Here is an 18,701-nt window from a genome sequence, read left to right as displayed (position 1 = left end):
AACTGGGCAAAATGCACAGCTGAAGAAGAGGACATTACAAAGCCAGGAGACAGGAATCATATTTCTTCTTCTCCCTGCAGTGACAAATAAAAGGTTGTTTTGATTTTTGTTGTACAAATAAGAAGCTTTACTTAGAAACTGTAGCTGCCGAGTTGTTCTCCCAAAAAATATTTTTCTACCCTATTGGCAACCCTAGAGGGAAAAAAAAGGAAGCCATACTGTAATCAGCATATCTTTTATTTACCAGCAGCATTTAGCATGAGTAAATCTGTATCCGTGCCTACCAAGCCTTTTCCTTTATGCTAAGATTGTCTGTTGTGTGACACTGGGGGTTTTTTCCACATTGGAAACAAAATGTACTAGACCCACTGAAATCCCTTTCATTTAAGTCACCAAATCACCTTCTCATTTGGTTAACAGCAGGGCACATAGCGAGTCTTTCTCAGTGCAGTAGTCTGTATTCATACCTCCCTCTAAGCCACTTGCAGCAAAAATTAGTTTACAGTTTTGGAGCACTGGTGCAGTAGAGATCCCATGAAGGCTAATTAGTGTAGATGCACAGGGTGCCTTTGGTGGTAAGTGCAGATTTTAATATCGATTTTTTTCTAGTTAGGTGTTTAAACATAGGGGGTTTTAGTTAATAAATAAATACAGTTTTCTTTAGCTAGGCATTGAAAAGTTGGCACTTATAAACACCAAACCGCAAGTCTCCGAATGTGCTAACCCTGTTACTGCTGTAACTGACTGCTCTTATCTCATTTTTGCCCCAAGGATTCACATCTTATGCCTGTCTTCATTTGCACTATGAAAAGTTGAGAACCCAGAGCTCAACATGGAACAAATATCAGGGGCTGTGAATAAAGAGTCAGTAGATTGAATCACTGGTTGGAAGGATGAATTGGGTTGAAAGTCCTGGCCTGGCCATAGGTGTTGCAAAACAGGAGTGGCTGGATGTTTTAAAGTCAGGTGGGCTCGTAAGGATGGATTTGGGCAGCTAATCTCTGATTTGCACTTGTTAATTTTTTTCTTGCCCTCAGTGTCTCTGCTCTTCAGGCAGGTGGAGTGAGAAAAATAGCGCTCTTCTAATTCACGCCATTGCCATGAAAATAAATGCATGGTGACCAAGGTGTTCAGGCAGCGTGGGTGTGAGGGCTACGTAAATACCTCCGTGAGAGGTGTCTTACCTGCGGTCCAAGGACTATGAACAGAAGCGCTATAAAAGATGAGCAAGGATAGCAAACTGATTGGCAATTGGCTTACATTTTCAATATGAGGGCCTCTACCTCCAGCAGAAGGTTTCAGATGTGTAAATATTGAAGGGATTGAAAACCTCGGACAAAAACAGGCAGTCAGAACGTTACAGGCACTGCAAACGGTGTATTCACTCATTCTTGTCTCAGTTTGCATATTTGAACCTATTCTTCTAATACTGTCAAATGTAATTTGGCAATCTAAAGTAAAGCACAGGAGTAAAAACTTACTATTTTCAGTAAAGTTACATTCAGACTCATTCTCTGATGATAAATAAGCCATTCACTCCCGTACATCTGCCAGAGCATTCATAGAAAGCATTGGGCCTAAATGAGTTGTGACCTTATGAGGCAGGCTACTGTTTGGAGACTATATAGGTGACTGCTGGGTTTTGAGTCTTGACCTTTCTGTTTATATTCGTCATGAATGTGTGGATACTTTTATTCTTTCCGGAAAGAGGCTGTCAATCTTCACACTAATTTTAATGCCTGCGCAAGGCAGAACAGTGGTGGATCTTAGCGATAACAATCACCAACTGACTAAAATTAACTAATTCAGGCTGCTATGCTAAATTGAGTATGAGAGTGTTTGTTTCAGGCTCTGCATGGAAGCACAGGTGCAGTCGATAAATAGGGACACATACGGTGCCTAAACACGCTCTGGCTCGCAGCGACCTCCCAGCGAAAGAGCTCTGACAAATCGCTTGTGCTGTCCGGGGCTGGCCGAGTTGCCGATCGCTTGACTCCTATCGCCCTGGACGGGAAGTGACAGGAAGAGGCACCGATGCTCGCGAGCTAGGACAAGGCTTCAATTCCACCCCCAAACCTTGGTGCCTCGCGCAACGCCGTGTGAATGGTGCCCAGCGCCGGGCAGGGGCCGAGGCTCACTTTCGCCTGCTTTGATGCAACCTTCCTTCCTTCTCGCCCCGAGGTTCGTGGTCTCAGGTGCTCCCAGAGACAGGAGAGTCAGGAAGGAGTCAGTAGATTGAATCACTGGTTGGAAGGATGAATTGGGTTGAAAGTCCTGGCCTGGCCATAGGTGTTGCAAAACAGGAGTGGCTGGATGTTTTAAAGTCAGGTGGGCTCGTAAGGATGGATTTGGGCAGCTAATCTCTGATTTGCACTTGTTAATTTTTTTCTTGCCCTCAGTGTCTCTGCTCTTCAGGCAGGTGGAGTGAGAAAAATAGCGCTCTTCTAATTCACGCCATTGCCATGAAAATAAATGCATGGTGACCAAGGTGTTCAGGCAGCGTGGGTGTGAGGGCTACGTAAATACCTCCGTGAGAGGTGTCTTACCTGCGGTCCAAGGACCACGGATGAAGGCACCGTAAAAGGCAACACAGGACCCACTGAGCAGCACTTACACCTCCATCCCCGCAGTGGGGACACCTTCCTTTTCCCCCAGCTCTGCCCGTTTTTTAAAAGGGCCCCAAAGATTATTTGAAATAATCAGACCATTTGCACCGGAAATCCCCTGCCCCCAAAAAGGATTCTTTTATAATTTTAACCCAGTGTAGTGCTGAATGAAAAAAAAGAAAAAGATCAGGCCTTTGGCACCCTGAGCTGGCGGCCTGGCCCAGGTCAGGTGTGTGACTTGCAGCCGTACAGCTTCCCTGAGCACGCATTTCCCCATCGATGCGGGTTTAGGTTAGCATCCTCTGCTCTTCCCCAAAATCCCTGCCTCTTTCGCCATCCATCCTGGATTGCCCCACTGTTTCTCATTCTTGCCGAATGTCTTCCTCCCAAATTATATCTTCACGTATAATTTCTTTATCAGAAAAGCTCTCCATTGTTCCTCAGAGGGACGTCAGCTGGGGAAGCAGTTAGCCACCCAAAAAAAAAAAGTTTTCCTTGGCTGCCAACTTTGCAGGAGCCAGGTCAGCCCTAGCAAGGATGCACAAAGGTGTTTTCAAGCAAATATTACAGGGCTCTTTCACTAAAGGGTTATTGGCTTAAAAGGGCTCCAACCCCTGATATTTGAGCTTCTTTCTCCCAGAATTGCTCAAATCAATGCAAGTTATATTGCTCCCTCCCATGCTCATCTAAGTGAGCTTTTATTACTTCCTCTAGGCTGCCAAAGTCGTTGCGACACCAGTCAGCACCCAGACCTTCACGGCTGGGAGTGCTTTGCTGCCTGACAGGCCCTGCATGGAGAATTACGCACAAGCAGCCGCTTAAGCAGGACGAGAAAAATGCCACTGTGAGACAGCTTCAGAAGTACGTCCCTTGCTCGTTTCTGCCAATATCCCTTCCCTTGTTTGCTTTACCAGTGGAAAAGGGTAAATTAAATTATAGTCAAATGTCTTCCTAAATATGCTTTCTCACTCCTCCCGCATGTATACAAGCACTGCAGACATAGCGGGAGATTATGTATCCCCAAGGAATTTGGTGCAATATTTTGTAATTCTGATTGAAATGTGTTCTGTCTGGTCCCCATAGTTTAATTTAGAACAATTAAGGTTCAGAGTACATGAGCTTGCAAAGCACATTACAAACAATGGCTGCAGAATAAACTGCAAATCAATCCACACTAAATCACCCTGAAAATCCCTGCGAACACAACAAAGAGGTCTAGATTCACAGTCCTTTAATACAATCTCCTCTGTCTTTGTAGCCGTAAGTAGTTCAGCTTTTTCCTTTATGGAAAAACGTGATCAAATCTGGTTTTGGTTTTGTTTGTTTGTTTGTTACCAAAAATAAAAAATAAAGGGCTGTCCGACAGGGGTTTGTGCAGGCGAATCAAACCGCGGGAGAGAAGCCGCTGCTGAGCTCCCTTCTCTGCTTTACCTTGCGACGCTTATTTCTGGTGGTTGCCTTGCTTCTTTTATACTGCGCTGGAGATGAGCAGGAGGTACTAATGTAATTAAACCTGATAAGAGGGTGTCCTGAATATCACGCACGTGCGCGCACCGCCTGCGTAATAGGGTTAGTGCGTGTCACATACCAGCTTTCTATGATTTTTACATTACCTTTATTATGCTGGCTGACACCCGTGTTCCCTGCGTTTATGACAGGAGCTTTTCATTAACACTGTACCTGAAACATTGCTTTAAGTGGGGTGAAGCCAGGTTAAAAAAATGTAAAGTTCCTCTGATCCCTGCAAAACTAAGGTTTCGATTGGTGTGCGGACGTGGCAGAAAGGGGACAACACGCGGTGCTTTTGGACCGCGCGCTCCCAAACCCCGACGAGCAGGAGCGCGCGGCGGCTCGTGCCGGGGGCGCGCGGGGCGATAACGGTCCCTGCAGGCCTCTCGCGCCGCCGGAGAGGGCCGGGCCGGGCCGGCGTCCCCAGGGACCTGCCTCCGGAGGGGAGCTGGCGCCGGATGGCCTCGCCCGCTGTCGCGGGCCCCAGGGCCGCTGCGGCGTGGACGCTCTCGGCGGCGCGGAGGGAGCGGCCGGAGGGGGCCGAGGGAGGCGACGGCAGAGCCCCCGGCCCGCCGCCGCCGCCACCTCCCCGCCGCGTGCGGCCCAGCACACGGGTTACGTCCTGCGGCTGGGGCAGCGCGCAGCCCGGCTGAGGCTCGGGAGGCCTCTGCGTTCCCAGATCCTCCCATCGGGTAGGCGACGGCTATAGGGACGAGGCACAAAACCTGGCAGGTGGTTTGTTTGCCTGTCCTCACACTGCTTTCTGAACCACTTTTTCCCTCCCCCGGCGCTGAGCGCTGTGCGCAGCCTCGCTGCTGTGCTCATTAGCTAGGTTAAGCCGCACTGCGGGGCTCGGGTTGTTATTTTAACTGAAATAATTGAATTCATCTGAGATGCCATAATTATTCCTTTTGTGGCGATAAACATATTTAATCCGAGTACAGCAGTGTTTGTCCCTTAACCTGGAAGCCCTTGGTTTCAGCCCGAGCCGAGAGGTGATTTTCGGCGAGGCGTTCGCGCCGCCGCGCCGCACCGCGGCCCTGCTGCCGTGCTGCGGGCACTAGGTAACCCCCTCCGCGGCGCGGAGATCTTCTGCCAACGGCTTTTGGCATCTCTGGGGTTGGTGGTGACTCGGCAGGACGCGTTAACCGAACAGCGCGATGACGAACGACCTGGCCGACGAGGAGGTGCTGCCACTGGCGTTGGGAAGGAGGCGCCGGCGCGGCTGTTTTGGCCACGCTGGTTGTCTTGGCCGGAGGTCGGCTGGAGCACGCCGGGTGAGATGGCCAGCACAAGCACTTCCTCTGGTAGCTGTGGAGACGGCGAGTTCGTGGCAAGCCTGTTGGCCGGAGGCGAGCGGGCCGCGGCGTCCCTGCCCGGGCGCTGCTCCCGCCGGCTGCCGTGGCCGGTAAGGCGGGAGCCGGGCGCTTCTCCGCGAGCTGCTGGCGTGTGATGGCAACGGGGACAGGAGGGCGGCGGGGGAGAGAGGAGTTCCCGCTCCTCTTCCCGAGCAGCGTTTTTAAACACGCTCCCCCGTGTTTTGACTCTGGTCAGCGGCGTGCCGCTGCTCCCTTTCCCACCTCTGCTGCAAGCGCGTCGGCGCTGGAGCTTCGCGGGGCTCCACCGCGGAGGAAATGTTTTTATCTGAACAGCCTGTGACCCGGGAGGTTTATATATATGGGAGGACACTAACCTTTGGTCTAAATGTTTCATCCTTGTTCTCAGCTCAGAGAGGGCTTTTTATTTTCCTCTAAACCTCTGTGAAATACTTCTTGGACATTTTAAGTCATTCACACATGGGACTTGAGAAGACACTTCCTTCCCCGGCAGTAGCATTTCAGGTGCTTTTATACAAAAGGTAACACCAGGTGATTGTTTTTGTCCCTTTTAACTACATCAGTGCTGGGATAAAGCGCGTGGGCTGGGGCCAGTCGTGCCTCCCAGGTGCGTGCCCTCCTCCCCGGCGGCGCGCGCCCTGCCTCCGGGGAGCCCTCGCGTTGCATGGCTCGGCAGGAGGGGCGAAGAGGGTTTTCTCTCCCAGCCTCCCCGCAGGCTTTTCCCCTCGAACGGAGCACAGGTCGGCGGTCACGGCACCCCGATACGCACGGCGCTCAGGCGGAAGGGGACCAACCCAGGTGTCCCTCACCCTTACCCAACAGGTCCCTCTGAGAAAGAGAGGCAGCCCCTCTCCTCTGGCTGTGCAGAAAGACAGGAGAGACCCGACAGAGCAGGCAAGGCCAGGGCTTGCCTATGGAGAAAGCACAGTAGCCAGAAGAGCATCCGCTTCTTGGATCTCAAGAGGTTTGGATGTGAGAAGCGCAGACCTGCTGAACGCGGCCACGCCAGGCGACCTCCTGGCAGCAGGGAGCTGCAGGCCCCGCGGGAAGTTTGATTTTGAAAATGGAGTTTAAGCACCTGAGAAACTGAGCTGCAGCCAGGTGGTGCTTTGGAGGATTGCAGTTCTGAAATCAGGAATTTGAATTTCACCTGAAGTGCTTTTTGGCTCAAACTTGTCACAACCTCTGCCTAATGTTACGTAGAGTTTCAGTATGTCAGTTTGGTGGGGTTTCCAGCTGATCTGGGAGCTTTGTTGTGTAGGAAGAGATATAACCAGATGCTTAAAAAATAAGCATATGCACAGATGCTCCTTTGAACTCGAGGTCCCAAGAATATATCACGAAGCTTCTCCCAGCTTGACTTGTGCCAACAGGAGCAGCAGGAGGGTCATCTCCTAGCCGTTACTCCGTGTAATAATTTTGCTTATCGCTTTCCTTTTACTTTAAAGTTGTGTTATGGCCAACGACCTAGACAATTTCCAAGCTGTTAGCACATCCCAAAGAGGAGAGCCGTGAACCACCTGCAGCCAAGGGGCAGGAGCCAGCCCACACCACCAGGTCCCTCGCGCGCCAGGTCCCGGGCATGTAGGGCTGGCGGTTGCCTGCCTTGCTGCCAAACGGAATACTAATTTCATGAGGGATTTATTGGAAACAAGACTTCAGATTGAATTATGGTGTAATTATGAACTGTTTTTGTGTGTGCTACAAGCCTGGGCAGCTTGCCACTGGGCACAATCCACAGTGTATCAAGCAGCCGCGGGAGAACCTGCCAGGGCTGCCAGCCCTCCCGGCTCCCTCAATTAAACACTCCTCCTGACTGCCAGTTACACAAATTAAACTGTTTTAGCCTCATTTACAATATCATAAGTGAAAAGCGACAGGCTGAAACCATCAAACACCCTCAGCTTTCAGCAGCCTTACTCCTGCAATGACCATATGCTTGTGCACAGTTGTCTTTCTCAGCTGATCTGATACCGAATTAATTGACACTCAGATTTTAGCCTTAACATGCCAGCTGTTAGCTGTGAAACAACATTCAACACAGTTCTTTAATCAGAAAATGGACTAGCTACCTTAAGGGTCTAATTTTTTTGACAGCTATGAGTGATGGCTTGTGCCTACATGATCCAGACATCATTTTAGACAAAGTTGAAATACTACTAATGTGCTGCTTAAAACCCAGACCCCACCTCTTTTTCTTTTCGTGTGGGTGATGTTTGGGAGTTGGCCGAGAGGCAGATGTGGAGTCAGGAATTAAAGGACGGTGGCGAAAGCCGACGGATCAGCTCTCAGCGGTGTGAACCCAGACCCCTCCACGGCCCACCCCGGTCCGGGTCCCACCAGCGAGCACCTCGAGCCTTATATTTCTGTGAATATTTGAGAAACCTTCCTGGACAGATTCTCAGGTGGTACAATAGAGCACGAGTGATTTACCCCAGCTGGAAGGCTGGGCTTGAATTTGGCAAATGCATTTAACAAAGAATGACTGATTTTAAAAAGCGGTTGTATCACAGGATAAACTAAGCTGTAAGGGCATAAATCTGATGGGAAAACCGGTTTTCACAGTACTTGGACATCTCACATGGGTAGCTGATTTCTAAATTTGGATGCCCAAGTCTCAACTTATTTAGAAATATGGTATTTCTTCTCTCCTTTTGTTTTTGCTGATCTTTCATATTGCTTAAAATTATTTTTTTTCCTTGAGTTCTAATAAAATGAGTTAAATAATTAATGCCACAATCCAATAACTGATTATAGAATTTTTTTTTAAATTGCATGTAGCACTGTTCCTGTACTAAATCTTTTTGATTAACGATTTTTAAAGAAGGCTTGTTAAATCTATAAGGTAAAAAGCATAGAGATGTAAGCTAGTGAAGTAAAATTCTAAATTCTTTTTATGAGTAGTAATTTATTTTATAAACTTGATTCCTGATGCGTCTATAGGAAATATTAACAAGGAAAAAAATATTCTAAAGAAACTGCAAATAGAAACCTCCTCTTCCATACCCCCCTGAAATCTAGTTTATGTCCATAGGTGAATTGCTGCTGTGAAGCCACTGCAATTTGACTTTGTACAAAAAGGGTCATTGAACAGAAGGTCAGGCAGCTGGCCATTTCCATTTCAAAGATGCTATCAAAAGGGCAAGAGGCAGTTCATCCAGCAGCCCTTTAGCAAACAAGATTTTCTCCTTTCTCATTTATGATATTTTTTATGCTAAAATAGTTTATAGGCTACTGGGAGAAGGTCCTTGATTCATTTTCTTCGGAAGGAAAGTGGACTAAGTGGAGCTTGGAAAGGACTTTGGTTCAAGAAATCAGAGGAGCTTTTGAGTAATGAGGAGCCATTTGGTGTCCACTTATCAAGAGCCTGGCAGTAAGGCAATAAATCATTACGGGGACTCTGCGCTTCGGCTGAAGACAATTGGAAAAGGTAGCTCTTTTATTACAAATTATGGCTTATCGCCTCTTTAATGGCAGGCCTCAGCTTTATGAATACTTGAACTTATTAATCAAGATAAACCAAACAAGTTTATCGAAGTTTGGGGAAGGCGGGTGCTGGCGCGACGCCGCTGGAGGTGGGAAGCCCCCGGCGAGGTTTGCTGCGCTGCCGGCGGCCAGAGGCGCTGTCGCTCCCGCCAGCCACTTGCTGACAGCTCGAGCGATGCTGGTTCTTCTGGGAGCAGGGAATTACCTCTCGCCAATGAGCAGCTAAAATTCACCCATTAGAGTGATTTAAAAGGAGGCCGTTCCTCTGCCAGTATTTAGGACACGTGCACAGACAGGAAGCGCAGGCTTTTGCTGGTAGCTGTCCAGGCTGGCAGGTCTCATGCAACTGTCCCTGCCCAGAGTTTCCTGGCTGGTCACTTTAAGAAAAATAGATTTTTTTTTACTCTCAGAAATAAATAAATAAATAAATATTTTAAATGATTTAAGCCCCATGTTTTACTCCGCGTGCCATTCTGCCTGCCGTCCCACGTGAAAACCAGAAGTGCCTTTACACTGCAGCTTTGTGGCTTTTATTGCACAGGTACATAGGGGAAGGCGGCTATTTTAGTAACGCACTTTGGAGCCAGAAATACCATGCTGCTGGTGTCTGTCTCATGCGGACAGGAAACATTAATACCTGCCTTCAGCACGCAGGCCTCAGGAGGAGCAAAATATAAATATTGAAATTTCAGAAGAGCAAATAAAACTACTTTTCTGTACAGATCAATGTGAGAAATTTAAGCTTCGGTAACTCACTATTTATCAATGGATAGAACGAAGCGTGATTTATTTATAGGGCAAATTTCAAAAATGGGTTCCCACTGTAAACAGACTTCTGACCCGTGCTTGGGCTTGCACACGCAAAACAACTGATAACAGCCTGAGCGCCAGCGAATCTCTGGTCGTGCTCCCAGTCCTTGCCGTGTCAGAGATAAGGGAGTAAGCCCACAGCTTTCCCACTGCCACAAGTGTTTTCAAAAGCGTGTCAGTGTAAGTTTGAAATATGTCACTGTAAAACGTGAGCACAACACAGAGCGGAGATCCCATTGAGGTGTCTGTGCTGTACCACTACCCCTGGTAATAAGGGCGCTTCGTCGCAGCAGCTCTGTCGTTCCTGGGGTAAATCAGCCTCTTGGCAATGTGGGAATGGAGATGCCCGTTACCTGAAATTGGATGAGTTGTATGATCGATTATACAAACTAGTAAGGGAAGGCTCCAGCTGCTGTAAAATGACATCACTCCGTAGAGCTCAACGGGGCTGCATCAGTTTCCGTCAGATACATCTAGACTGAAATGCCTTACAGACACCTCAGTAGGACACAGACGGTGCCGTGAGGACCGTGGTTGCATGCCACGACGCTGCAGCGGCCGCAGAGGTGCCCCGAGCATTGCCAGCAGGGCGTTGCGTTGCGTTGCGTTGCGTTGCGTTGCGTTGCGTTGCGTTGCGTTGCGTTGCGTGGTGTTGCGTTGCATCATGTTGCCTTGCATTGCATTGCGTTGCGCTGCGTCTCCTTGCGTCGCGTTACATGGCATTGTAGTGCATCATGTCGCGTTGCGTTGCCTGCGCGTGCTTCAGGGCTGCCGTGGGAGCCAGGGAGAGCCCCCAACGTCACGCGCGACTCCTTGCGCAGCCCCGAGCACAGCTGGCTACAGCCTGGCAGCAAGGCGCTGCCTTATCCGCGGGTGGAGGAGGGCAGCGCTTTGGTAACGGAGGGCTGGGAAGATGGTAGAGAGAGAAATGGGTAGATATTTTCTGTTACCTCTCCCTAGCCTTATCCCTGTTAACAATATTGATGATGGAAAGTGAAGGTGATCTATAGGATTTTAGATACAGCTGTTGCAAGTCATAATTCACATAAGTAAATTTCAGACGTGCCTGCAGCATGGCCGCAGCGATCAGCAGCGTGGGGCCTCCTGGAAAGACGGCCGCTAACCGTCTTTGGTAAAGCAGAAGGCAAATCGCCAGCGAAACGAGCTGGAGAGGCATCACAGCCCGCACGGCCTCCCCCGGCGGCCCGGCCCGAGCGCGGTGGTGGCGCCGTCAGCGGAGGAAGGGCACCTTCCCCGGCTCGTGTCCCCGGCCGCGCGGCGGCTGTCACCACGGGCTTCGCCTCCGAAGGTTTCGATGAGAGCAGACGCGGCGCTGGAGGGCGGACGTGGCCCTTCCCTGGAGGTAGCCTGCCCGCGCCGCTAATGATGCCGGCTCTTCTCGCAGGCAGGGGAGCAGCTGATGCTGCTATTGTTTCTCTGACAATAATACAGATTTTAGACTTACTGGTCACGGGCACATTTTTCTTCCTCTCTTCCTAACACAGCGTAAGCTACTTTGCCGCCCCAGGGACCGGCTTAGCCGCAGCTCTCGGATGGGTTTGGTAGCCGAGTCGGTGAACCTGTGACCCTGGGTACTGCTGCAGACACTCAAGTAAATTCAGAGGGGCCTCAGAGACCGCAGGTAATTCTGGGGCTGGGCGTTTCTGCTCGCTGCCTCCGCGCCGCTGTCGCCGCCAGCTCTTATGCCTCGCGCTGAGCTCCTGCGTCTGCCTGCCGGGGGGGAAACGTCAGGAAGCACCAGCCTCGTTAGACCTGGGGGTGCCGTTTCCTTTACGGGGGTGAAAAGCAAGGCACCTCTGGGATCATTTCATAGCACTTATAAAATGAACTGTGTGAAAAATCCCTGGAGTAACTCACCAGCCCTCCTTTGACTTCAAATCATGCTGTGCAAACACTGAAAACTGTTCTTAGGCCCTTCAGAGAGGCCTCCCGCTCTCCCCAAGTTTCAACTCATTGCTTTAAGGGGTATCTGCCCAGCGTTGAGGTAAACCACCGACATTTCCAGAGTCGAAGGTGCTGTGAACATCTGCCAGCTGCTTTTAAGGCCCAGTAAAGTTTTATCCTTGGAGTTCCTCCATGGTTTGCTTTTGCACCCATCAAAGTCAGTGGGAGTTTTGTTGCCTGGACCTTGCTTATGTGAAAACGTTACTAGCCTGAAGAGGCAATCATTTTGGGGTTTTGTATTTTAAAACTTTAAAACAAGAAGATCTTCCTTTCTGCAAAGCAATAACATGTCAGAGAACCATGGACTTACAGCCAAGGATCTATAGCAAAAGTCTGTAAAGGGGAAAGCTAACAAGAGGCTGTAAGGAAGGGTCGATGAAGCGGTACCAAAGGGTAAGTATTCTGATGGGTTCCTCTTTCGGATGCATTGATATTAGGTTCCAAAGGAATTCTCCTGGTATGTGTGGTGCTCGGAGTTTTCCAAGTAAATACTGCTTACCTCTGCTGTTAATCCAACGTAACATACTGGCTGTAGATCTGAGCAGTTTGTGAAATTTCACCCCAAAATTTCAATCTTTTTCAGTGTGAATTCATTCAAGCTGCAGAGCTGGAACGATTGCCTTTTCATTATATAAGATGAGAACATTAAACTTGACAGCAATTCCAGGGCATAAAATTTCAGCAGGGCTGTGGAAGTGGTGGAGCAGCTATCTTTGACCTTTGGTCTATCGTAAATGAGGAAAGAGATGTTTGTCTGAGAGGGAGAAATGCCCAGTGTTTCTGGAGGCCGTTGCTGCTTTCATTAGCACAGCAGGCTCCTCATCAGCTCTCCTCCTCCAGCATCAGCTCTGGGGTTCACGCTCCCAACACAGAGGTGTACCCAGAGGCACAAGGGCTAGCTATCTGGTTTGGGAGTAGCAATCTTCTCTCTTCACTTTGGAATCCCAGGCTGGGAAATTCCTGGGAAGCACGTGCCTCTTCGGGGCTGCGCGAGCCCACGAGGAGAGGAGGTGTGGGGTGCTGCAGGAATGCCAACATACATCTTCACCGAGTCCTCCTGGGCGAGACACGCAGGACGAGCAGCTGGTTTGTTAAGCATACTGAGGAATCAGCCTGGCACGCCGGAGGGCAGCCGCAAACAGGGCTGGGGAGGGAGTCGCGCTGCCTGAGCACCCGCGCTAAGGCGAAGGCTCCCTAAGTGCTACCTTGGAGTCCTGCTTGGCAGAGAGATGCTCTTCAGAGCCTGGAGGAGCTTAGCACCGAAAGCATTAAGGAAACGCAAAGTACCAGGCACTTCAGATTTAGCTTAGAGTTGAGGTAGGTCCAAGTTTCAGGGCATAAGTAACAAAGAAAGATCTAAATCTCCAATATCCTCTGAAATCCTCTTTTTTCCAGTAGCTGGAGAAGCTACTCTGATAACACTTCGCCTGTGCCGATCAAAACCTCATCGTGCTCCGTCCTGGTTCTCTCGTCATCCGTTCTCCAAACGACACCTGTTTCGCTCTCCCATGCCGAGTACCCAAACGGCTCTTCCCACAGGGGAACGAACGAAACCCTGTGAGGTGGCTTCAGGCACAGCAGAGTGACTCGGTGGGCACCCGAAGAGGGAAGGAGAAGGAAATTAGTTAAAATGGATTTAATTCTGGGTCTTTCCACCAGGCCTGCTTTTGAGGATCCGTAATCTAGCTCCTTGTGTTCACGCAAATTCTGTGAGCCTTGAAACAGCTGAATTTGAAACATTTTTAATATCGTATCAAATATTTCACACGGTGCTAATGACAGATGTAATATCACAGTTAAAATAAATAATTGGCACTTTTAGAAGCACTATGTTATTTCAACTGTGTTCTTATGGTTCAGATATTTCTATAGAATAGTCATATTTTCTTCTGACACATTTACAAGTTGGGTTCAAAATGTATCATTACGAAATATGGTCAGCTGCATTAAAATTATAATTAAAAAATTGCTTTTCACCCTGACATGAAAAATTTAAAGCTGGTACCCAGGAACAAAGTACTTTAACCTATTGGATAAAAGGAAAGCAATGTATTATTTTAAAAGTGAATTATTTTTCAAGAGTTTATTTTATAATGGTATAATGACATTTGTGGACCTCAAGGCAGAAATATTAATCCTCACAGTTAATTAGCTCTTAGAGGGGTTTTTACCTACACATACGTTAAGAGTTATAACTGTCCATTTCTCGGTTCACTGTGGGGGCACCTGAGGGGATGGGGGGATCCAGCAGCCCCGAAATCACCTCTGGCGGGGCTGAGGGCAGCGCCAGAGCAGCCCAGCCCCGAGGGTGCCCGTGGCGGGCCGGGTGCCGCGGTCCCCGCGGGCTGCAGGAGCCTGCCCTTCGTGGGATCCCTCGCTCCCATCTCACCGCTCTTGGGGTAACCCTCTCTACAGCAGGATCACCAGATCTGTATAAAACGTGCAAAGTCGGGTGCTTGTTTTCCTTTTCCATGATCACCAACTAAAAAAATAAGAAAACGAATTTTGCTCAAAAACGGCTGCACAAAAAGGTTAGTTGTTCAGGGACTCGGTGTGGGGACTACCCATTTCAAGGGCGGTTCTCCTTGGGAGCTATGGGTTGCAGAAACAGGAGGCAATGGTGGCCGACCACAGCTGGAGAAGCTCCAGCACCGGCCCACGGGAGGCAATGCGCCTTCAGGAAGGGGACAGGGACGGGGAGTGCTGCCCCAGCCCAACCGTGCGCGGCGCCAGAGAGGGTGCTGCAACATCAAGGTCTCCATGGAGAGAGACTGCACCAGCCGCGCGATCCCAGAAACGGCGCCGGGGACTGGCAGGAGGCCGGAGGAGAGCAGGGGTGGCTGCTTTGCATCTTACGGTCCAATTTAACCAAGCTAATTTCAAACATTACCTGGCCACCAGTGCCATCAAATATGCTCAGAAGACTTATGCTGTTCCTTACTGCGGAGGGTGACAAATCCAAGAGTGTGGGATGATCCCCTTGGCAGATCAGGAGTTTCATCTTTCCCCGTTGCCAACGAGGATGGTGCAAGGAAGGACAAACAGTCCCAGTCCAAGAGATGACAAAAGCCAAAGTTGGACGTGTTTATAAATAGTTTCTGTAGGTGTCGGCTTCGTGTCTCTGCTCTCCAGGACATGGCATAAAAAGTTGGAGCATCTCTGCGCTAGACGTGTTGACCCTACAGTTTATTAACAGGAATTCTGGAAATCTAAATAAGCATGGAATTAGCCCAATTGCTGCTGTTTGGTTAGTAAGTAAACTGCTAAGAGGGAGCGACTAGCATTGTGAAAAGCTCAAGAAGAAGCTGTAGTCTCCCGTCCTCAGGAGCTTTGCCACAGGCGGACAAAACCAGTCAGACACAAGATGAACCGTAGCACTGTTCACATACCAGCAGCCTCTGTACAGTAATTAGAGAGATATCTAGAAGTGTCATAATTATTAGGAGTTTCCATTACAATCCGCTCTGTGTGCAGAAGGAGCCTCCGATGCCCGAGAAGCGGCGGGCTGCAAGGCTCCAGGCAAATTGCCGGTGCAGCAATCTCGGTTATGTTCATTCGGCCACTTTCTGCTCTCGCTGCCCGTCGAGGTGTTTCTAATGCACCCGTTACAGCCGTGTTTGTTCACTGAGAGAGCGGGAAAATAACTAGCTGTTCCAAATTGTATTTTAATGTTATATTCGGGTTTTGCAGACTTTCAATAACAAGGAAAGCCCTTTCTAGAGGGCAACAGCATGACGTTTAGGACACCACCAGACTAAATCTTAGGTGCTGGGTTTGAGAGCTCACACTGCTTCCTCCACACAGACTGAGGAGCAACATGTGACATTCTGTGAACAGAGCTGGTCATAAAGCAACACTTGTTGTTGCCAGGAAATATTTTTAAAATTTTGGGGTTTTTTTCTAAATTTCCTGGAAAAATTTTTTTCAGTTTAGAATTTTTACAGGTAAATGTAAAAAACTTCAGCAAACTTTTTCCCTGCTCTTTGACCAGAACTTTCCTAACTGACACACACAAATATTTTCCAAGGGAAAAGTCTCCTGGTTCATTCAAGCAGGGTTGGCTGTGCTGTGGACTGCTCTCCCCATCCTCTGACCTGGCACTTGCGCGTTTCACCATCTTCTTCCACGGGTAGAAACGTTCTTTTACAGTTTATTCAGAGATAATTCTAGTGGTGCAAATGGTTGTTTGAACATGGGCACTGTGCAGTGTTTTTATGATAGTATTGTATAAGCAGAAGAGTCAGAGATAGTGGGTGAAAATTGAAGGTTTTTTCTGTAGGACCTCAGGTTTCTATTCCCATTGCGTTACAGCCCACACTTGAATAAATACGATTTGATGCCTACTACCTTATGAGACTATTATTTTAAACGGTATGCTCAAATAGATTTATAGGACTCAGTTAAATCCATAAAAGTAAAAAAGAAATCAAATGTAAGGTTCTTGCTCTAGGTTTATTCCTCCAGTGTGTCTAAATACAGCTTTCTTTCCGTAGCAGTTTGCACAGATAGCAAAGCTCAACACTGGGAGGAAAAACTCAATATATTAAATATTCTAGGACAGTGTGTGGCAAATAAGAATCTGTTGAAGCTGGCAAGTATATTAAATAGCATGAAGACATAAATAAAAGCCACAGGCCATTTTCCTTTCTGGTCCATAGGAGAGCCACAAGCGTGGTGAAGGTTTAAAGACTTTTGAGCATCGCTGGGAGCATCACATGAACTTCAGCGCTGACACTCACCCTCAGGTGAGTGCTCAGGTGAGGTGCTGTCCTCTGAGCAGACCTGTGTTTGTTACTTCAGTAAGCTCAAGATTAACATGAAGATGAACAGCTGATAACCAAAAGGCATCAGTCTAAACCCGCAATAGCAGCACTGATTGGTTTAGGGAAAGAAACAAATATTGGAAATCCCTTCCAGGCTGCCCAGGGAGGAAAGGAGCGGGGGGTTGCTTGTGCTTTGTGGTGCCGTGTTATTTTTTTTGGAGATGGTATATCTGTCCCTGGTGAACGACTGTCCCAGCAGCGCGGTGTCCCCCCGGGAGCGCTGCTGGCGCTGTCGGGACCCGGCGCTGCCGCTCGCGGGGCCGTTCCCGCCCGGGGCAGGGCTTGCCCGTATGTTTCCCTGGCTGAAGTATTTTGTCTCTGGCCTGAGGGAGCTGCTGGGTCAGCACAGACGGAGGCAGAGGGGTAATTTGTGCTGGTTTACTGCCAGCTGTCACCGGGCCCCATACGGGGAACTTAGAGGCGTCCCGCAAGTGTCTGTTTCAACTCGGCCTGACTGGCCGCGGCCTTTCGGTCAGGCACTTCATGAGGACACGTAGGAGCGTGCCTGCTCCTCTTCTGCAGGCGCAAAGGGGAAATGATGTGAGTCACGGGCTGGGGAGGGAAGGGCCGCCGCGCTGCCGTCTTCAGCCCTCGTCCATCTCGGCGTCCAGCGCCGACGCCGGAAAGCCGAAGCGCGGCTCACAAGAGTGGCCCGGTTAAAAGCTAGAACTGAGGGTGTCACAAGTGTTAAAACACCCTATTTACTATATGTGAAGGTAAAGCAATCTATATCCCCGTCGCCAAAGTCACCCGAGGCTTGCCTGTTGCTGACAAATGTGGATGGACAGATATGTAAAGATGATGCGTCATGAGCTCTGCTGATGAGTTTACAGCAGAAGCCTCTGAATTCACATCAAATGTGTCAAAGGGTGACAGAGCTGCATCACACAAACCCTGGCAGTTTAATTTGGTGTCGGCTATTAGTGTTGACTTTCAGCACTATTGCCGCTCAGTGTTTCTGCCAGCAAGGTGACATAGCTTCACAGATTGCTAAATTTCTTTGTTGTAAGAAATAGGGTTTGCTCACTGCCCAGGAGTCCTCTAATAGAGGAAATCCAGAAGGTCAGAAAACTGTTGTTCCAGGCTGCAGCGCTCCGTTTTGTGACCTAGACTTGTCATTACATTATTTTTGGTTAAGTGTTTGATTGTGTCACCACATGGAGAAAATGTCTATGTCAGACTGCTGTTAGTTTCTTAATTATTCTCGGCTGTTTGCGAGCTGAGTTGTCCATTCAAAGCCTTTTTGGTGGCAAAGTGGCATTTTTTAAATACTTTTTTTTCACCAAGTACTTTCTTTGGAAATGGTTTGGGGACTGGCAGTAAATCCAAAATGTAAGCGTTACAGTCCCCCCTTTCCCTATCCCTTCTTGTTTATTGTCACTGCTCCTTGCAAATGATTTAGAAAAAGAGGAATAGAGTGGAGCAAAAGGGAGGGAAGTGAGAAAGCAGGAGAGCAAATAACCTATAGTATTTGAAAATGGAGAAGGTTTGGGGGAAAAACACACACAAAGTAAAATATTTCAAAATGTATTATGTAAAGCAGTTTTCTTCGGCGACAGAATGCCGTGGGCAGAAAGAACAACTGTATCTTCTAGAAAGACTTAAAACGGCTCTTAGCAAATTACATTTCATAAAAAACGTGCAGCGCCAGGAGCCAAGCGCGAACGTGCGCGTACCCAGGCACCTCCTCCAGGAGCCTCCGCCGGAGAGGCGGCGGCAGCGAGGTGTCCGGCAACGAGGCAAGTCGCAAGTGGTAAAAAGCACCCGGAGAAGGAGGGACTCGGATATCAAGATTTGGGATAGTCCATAAATCCCCGGTTTGGGCGTCCTTCTGGCCGTCACCATCCTGCTGGCTGAGCAGCGCTGGGCGGCCGGGAGGCAAACCCGCCGGCGGCCCCCGGGAGCTCGGCCGGCTGCCGCAGGCAGCCAGCGCGTCCCGGTCGCCGTCCGCGCGGCGGGACACGCGCCCCTCTGCGCCCGCTGCTGGACGGTGCCCTGGTCAGCGGCGGCCCGAAGGCGAGGCTCAGCAAGACGCGGGCCAGGCGAAGGCCCCGTCTCCCCGCCTTCCCCGTCTGCGAAGGACGAGCCGTGGGACCACGACGGTCCCGCTGGAGCAGGTGCCTCAAGCCGCAGGACATCGCCGCCTCTCTGCGCCACGCGGAAAG

This window comes from Struthio camelus, chromosome 12 (genome assembly GCF_040807025.1).
Source record: "Struthio camelus isolate bStrCam1 chromosome 12, bStrCam1.hap1, whole genome shotgun sequence".
In the NCBI taxonomy this organism is placed as follows: Eukaryota; Metazoa; Chordata; class Aves; order Struthioniformes; family Struthionidae; genus Struthio; species Struthio camelus.
The sequence above is the reverse complement of the archived record's forward strand: the minus strand, read 5'-3'. Positions refer to the sequence as shown.